The following is a 6,516-nucleotide window of genomic DNA, read 5'->3' as shown; positions in this document are numbered from 1 at the left end:
AAACACATATGGAATCATGTAGTAAACAAAAAAGTATTTGCCTTGATGACAGCTTTGCACACTCTTGGCATTCTCTCAACCAGCTTCACCTGGAATGCTTTTCCAACAGTCTTGAAGGAGTTCCCACATATGCTGAGCACTTTTTGGCAGCTTTTCCTTCACTCTGCGGACCAACTCATCCCAAACCATCTCAATTTTGTTGAGGTCGGGTCATCTGATGCAGCACTCCATCACTCTCCTTCTTGGTAAAAAATCCCTTACACAGCCTGGAGGTGTGTTTTGGCTCATTGTCCTATTGAAAAACAAATGATAGTCCCACTAAGTCAAACCAGATGGGATGTTGTATTGCTGCATAAAGACACGGCGGTTGGAACCAAAAATCTCCAATTTGGACTGCAGACTAAAGGGCAAATTTCCACCGGTCTAATATCCATTGCTCGTGTGTCTTGGCCCAAGTATGTCTCTTCTTCTTACTGGTGTCCTTTAGTAGTGGTTTCTTTGCAGTAATGTGACCATGAAGGTCTGATTCACACAGTCTGCTCTGAACAGTTGATGTTGAGATGTGTCTGTTACTTATTTGGATTTGTTTAACACTTTTTTGGTTACTACATGATTCCATATGCATTTTTTCTTAGTGTTGTTGTCTTCACTATTATTCTACAATGTAAAATAAAGGAAAACCCTTGAATGAGTAGGTGTTCTAAAACGTTTGACCGGTAGTGTACATTGGAAAGATCTGGAAAAAAGCATCCCTTTTTCCTTTTTACAGAAAATGCTGCAATTTATTATTGGATAGAGAGGATTTGATCTGCTTTATACAGGTATCAAATCAGCATCTATTCCAAATGTATATGACCACTGTGTTATTACAGTGGAGTATTAGATTGATACTAACACACACCTACTAAAAACCTATGTAAGTCATTTGCTAATGGAAGGAGAACGAGGTGCTGCAAATGTGCTGTGTTAGTACTGCCCATCTGGAGCTGCAGAACACAGTGTCTCATAATGTCTCCGTTCTGTAACAGCCTTGGCACATATTACCAAGGGTATAGTGAGGACAGTAGCCTCCGCCCCCTGTCTCTGGCTGCCATTCACACTCACTGTGATTGATGAGAGAGGGAGGTAGAGAGACATGCACAGCATTAAACACAGGCTAGGTATCAATGGCCTTTATCAGAGATAATTAGCTCACAGAGCAAATAGGGAGTTGATTGAAGGCTCAATGACCAAGGGTGAAATTAGACCCGAACTCCCAAAAGAACTGTTGTCTCTAGACTACAGTGTCAGCTGTTTGAGTATGACTTGCATCTTAGATAGCACTTGCAGAAGTGGCTTGTCGTCGCTTAATCTAGATTCGTAAGACGTTCCCCCCTGGGGTTAAGGAGTGATGGGTGGTTATCCATCCCGTCTCTTCCCTCTGTTGTAACGCTAACTTTAAGGGAAAGAGAAAGTGGGTAGAAACATAAGCAATTAACTTGAAAACACTACCAAATGACACACTCGTTGTTCTCAAATTCGGTTATGGGCTAAATTATTTTCCTATTTATTTATTAAATGCAGTCATTTAGTTTGTAAGTAAATTGGATTTCCAAATTCGATAGACTGAATCCTTTTCAGTGAGGTAAGGTTTAGATTTCAAATATTTTCATTTTTTTAAAGGTCCTAGAAGCATTTGCATAACTAAATGGAATATAAAGTAATTAAAATAATGGCTGAGTAAACAAACAGTGATGTCATGCATGTGCAGCATACATCGACATCTGAAGTAAACTCCTCAGTGTGACAAGGCCCAAGTGTGCTCAAACAAACCCTTTAAAATGTCCTTGATTGTGGGGTTGCAAAAGTCCCTGATTACTAATCTTTACACTGTTTTGTGTTTCAATATGTTACTTACCAAGGATTGTTGACCACTGAGATTTTTTTTGTAATCGTGGTCTTTATTGTGTGATTGCACAATATGTAGGCCTATATCTGCTAATGTATAGGTTTCACAAACACACACACACAATCAAACACACACGCACACATACACACACACTGAGCGATTAGCTGAGGCTCTGGGCAGGGCAGTGGGCCTCGGAGGAAACATGAGTAAGACTAATAATATAATGTGACTGTTTTACAAGTGGACTGGCGAGGGGAGGGCGGGCTGCGGTGAAGGACAAGAGTTTATGGAGACGAGTCTCTCAGGAGAGGCATTTCAAATAATGGCTGACAATCCACAGGAAGAACACAATGAGCCGGCAGTCCATCAAGACAGTCTAAAGGGAAATCTGTGAGTGTTTGGTATTCATCATACAGCAGCCGTTCCTCTTTATGAAACGGCCCTGCTGTTGAAGCCGAGCCAAGCTCTACTGCTGTTGAAGTCGGGCCAAGCTCTACCGCTGTTGAAGCCGAGCCAAGCTCTACCGCTGTTGAAGCCGAGCCAAGCTCTACCGCTGTTGAAGCCGAGCCAAGTTCTACTGCTGTTGAAGCCGAGCCAAGCTCTACTGCTGTTGAAGCCGAGACAAGTTCTACTTCCTTTAAAGCCGAGCCAAGCTCTACTGCTGTTGAAGCCGAGCCAAGCTCTACTGCTGTTGAAGCCGAGACAAGTTCTACTTCCTTTAAAGCCGAGCCAAGCTCTACTGCTGTTGAAGCCGAGCCAAGTTCTACTTCCTTTAAAGCCGAGCCAAGCTCTACTGCTGTTGAAGCCGATACAAGCTCTACTGTGCTGGCCTAGTTAGGCATCCACCACTGGAACGTTTCTGGAAAGTGACAGAGTAAAAATAAATGATCAGAGCCAGTAGGATATGTTTCACAATAGTGTGAAAATAGGAAATGTGAGCAAAATGGATCCACTTACAGGAATAGAGCAGTAACAACCTGTTTTGCCCCCAGCAAGAGTAGCTGCTGCCTTGGCAACAGCTAATGGGCAGTAGCGGTGCGTGGGTAATATCACTGAGGAAGCCAAGCCAGTTAAAAAGCCATATTACAGACTATGTTGTAATAATTGCGTTGTTTGCTCTATACCCCATTTGTTCATACTCCACCGTGATATACAATAACGCCCTGACAACAAAAAGACAACAGTAACGCAGTGGCAGAATAAATTCAACTACATTTGTTTCATCACAAAACCAGAGAGCAACATCTGTCCAGTGAAGTTCACAAAGCAAAAATTGCATTAACAAACAGTTACACGACCTGCAGCATGGTCAAGCAAGTTAATGTTTTCGACAGTTTTCTACACAACTACTGATTTAGAACCACTTAGTTACCGCAAGTCAGCACAAAGACAACAGGAGCACTGCCTCCACTATTCCAGCACAATTTCAACTAAAACATTTAAATATCATCAAATCAGCAAGGCTATATTTGCTTATTTTAAAACAGTGAAAAGAAGTGTAAAGATACCAAAAACAATTTTGTCCAATCAATGTTCCTAAATCTAATGTGGCTGCCCATGGTACTGTTTTCTGTGTGTGTGTGTGTGTGTGTGTGTGTGTGTGTGTGTGTGTGTGTGTGTGTGTGTGTGTGTGTGTGTGTGTGTGTGTGTGTGTGTGTGTGTGTGCGTGTGCGTGCAAGTAAAAATATATATATACTCACCCTACTTGTAGACTAGTTGAAGGCCAATGCCATCCACATCTCTTTCATGTTGACAAAACGGTCTATGGCTCTGTCATACAGTACGCTTTTAGTTTTTATTGTCATGGGCTACTTAGCTAAAATGCTTACTAGCCTGACTTCGTCGCATGGCAACAGTGAACCAGCTAAGTTAGATAGCTAGTTAACGTGAGCATACCAGGCTACATCTAGGCTACATATGGAACTTCAATCGTCTCGGGGCAGTGGCACAACAAATTAATTTATGGTTAGATCCGAATCTCTGTCATAATCATTGACCTGTACAGAGAATTATTTGATTTGAGAATTAAGTCAAAACCACATGTCCAAATCCCCATCATCGTCCGTGGCTTAGGAAAAGGGCCGATTTAGCAAGCTAGCTACTGCAGCACATCAACACAAGCAGACCGACCATAAACTGACAAATGTTTCTGACAATTATGACGTTTTTCTTAGGATGTGGTTTGATTTGTGTGAAGAGAAATCCAAAATGGGGAGGGGGGGTGGAGGACAACCCACAGTTGAGCTCAGTGCAACGATGAATTCCTAATTATTTAATATTTTTTTATCAAGGGAAGTAAATGCTTGCTGGCATCAATCAATCAAATGCTACGGCAGTAACATGTCATACTCTTTTGTTCCAGACAGCATCAGATACATGGGCTGCACATACAGAGACAGAGGGGCGCTGATTTCTCATGTGGGATTCAGCCACTTGCGAAAAGACGGAAAATTATGAAAACACAGAGAGACGAGAGACATTATTTTATCATTAAAAAAAATGGTAGTGGTCAAATATCCATGATTACACACCACTGCTAATGGGGATCCTAATAAATATGAAATACTAAACCTAGAGTGATTGATAACTGTATTTGTTAATTAAGGGAATATACTTTTCTTCCCCTCATCATCCATATACGAAATTATACAAGTCATAATCTATTATATTAAGTTTGTCAATAGATTCCTTCTACTTTCTCGCAATAATTTTAGAGCACTCTTTAAAACTATTTTTCAGAATTCTAAAGCTATTCTTGAGATCTACAAAAGCAGCAAGCTGTTTTCTGTGTAGCCCCATCCTGGGCTAAAAGCTGTGTGAAGTCTAATGAGAGCTATTACAATTATACTAAATAAAATGCAACATGCAACAATTTAAATGATTTTACTGAGTTACAGTTCATATAAGGAAATACATTCATTAGGCCCTAATCTATGGATTTCACATGACTGGGCAGGGGTGCAGCCATGGGTGGGCTTGGGAGGACATAGGCCCACCGACTTGGCAGTCAGGCCCACACACGTGGGAGCCAGGCCCAGCCAATAAGAATGAGTTTTTCCCCACAAAAGAGCTGTATTACAGACAGAAATACTCCTCAGTTTCATCAGCTGTCAGGGTGGCTGGTCTCAGACGATCCCGCAGGTGAAGAAGCCGGATGTGGAGGTCCTGGGCTGGAGTGGTTACATGTGGTCTGCGATTGGATGACAAATGATCTAAAACGATGATGGAGGCGGAATATGGAAGAGAAATAAACATTACATTATCAGGTAACAGCTACTGGACATTCCTGCATGCTCAGTCAGCATGCTTATTGCACACTCCCTCAAAACTTCAGACATCTGTGGTATTGTGTTGTGTGACAAACTGCACATTTTAGATTGGAATTGTATTGTCCCCAGCACAAGGGGCACCTGTGTAATGATCATGCTGTTTAATCAGCTTCATGATATGTCACACTTATCAGGTGGATGGATTATCTTGCTGAACAAGAAAAGCTCACTAACAAGGATGCAAACAAATTTGTGCACAAAAATTAGAGACAAAATATTTTTGGGGTGTGTATGGAAACTTTCTGGGATCTTGTATTTCAGCTCATGAAACATGGGATCAACACTTTACAAGTTGCGTTTAGATTTTGTTCTGTATGCATAAAATATGTTAATTTAGCAAATCAATACAACAAAAGAAGACTAAAGTGGGAGAAGAACCTGGTTCCATAGCACCAGATACCGTAGCACCAGGTTCTGTAGCACCAGATACCGTAGCACCAGGTTCTGTAGCACCAGGCGCCGTAGCACCAGGTTCCGTAGCACCAGGTTCCGTAGCACCAGGGTCCATATCACCAGGGTCTGTAGCACCAGGTTCCGTAGCACCAGGTTCCGTAGCACCAGGTTCTGTAGCACCAGGTTCTGTAGCACCAGGTTCTGTAGCACCAGGTTCCGTAGCACCAGGGTCCATATCACCAGGGTCTGTAGCACCAGGTTCCGTAGCACCAGGGTCCATATCACCATGGTCTGTAGCACCAGGTTCCGTAGCACCAGGTTCCGTAGCACCAGGTTCTGTAGCACCAGGTTCCGTAGCACCAGGGTCCATATCACCAGGGTCTGTAGCACCAGGCAAGATGAATCAAGTACAACAAAAGCGTTGGTAAGAAAAACTATACTATTTGAACCCAGGTCTGGTTGCAGAAGATTAAAAACTTGCCTTGAAACAGGCTCAAACCACTAGCAACATGGCTGGTGTTCGTCTGATGAATTACTCTGTACTGACATGATGAAGCCTCTCATCTTTCCTCCAAAAGAAACCAGCTCGGCAGCTGATAGAAATACTTAGATCAATAAGATCAGAGGAGCGCTCATCGACTGGGTCCCCTCATTGGCTTTTGAAATATTTTCCTGTAGTATTATATTTTCACCATCTATACTTTCTCACAAAGCTTAACAATGGGTGTAATAAAGGTTTTCTATCGCGGGTGGCTTTGATGCCCCACGCTACGCCAGCAACACTGACAAAGGCCAGTTCAGCTATTTATCTCCGTCTCTCACTGTTAGCTACCGAGCTAATGACTTACAGCGGATGGAGATATGGCATCTGAGATGAAAGACAGAGATGCAGAGGATTTAAAGATC

This window comes from Oncorhynchus masou, chromosome 17, assembly GCF_036934945.1.
Source record: "Oncorhynchus masou masou isolate Uvic2021 chromosome 17, UVic_Omas_1.1, whole genome shotgun sequence".
NCBI lineage: Eukaryota > Metazoa > Chordata > Actinopteri > Salmoniformes > Salmonidae > Oncorhynchus > Oncorhynchus masou.
This window is presented reverse-complemented; position numbering follows the sequence as displayed.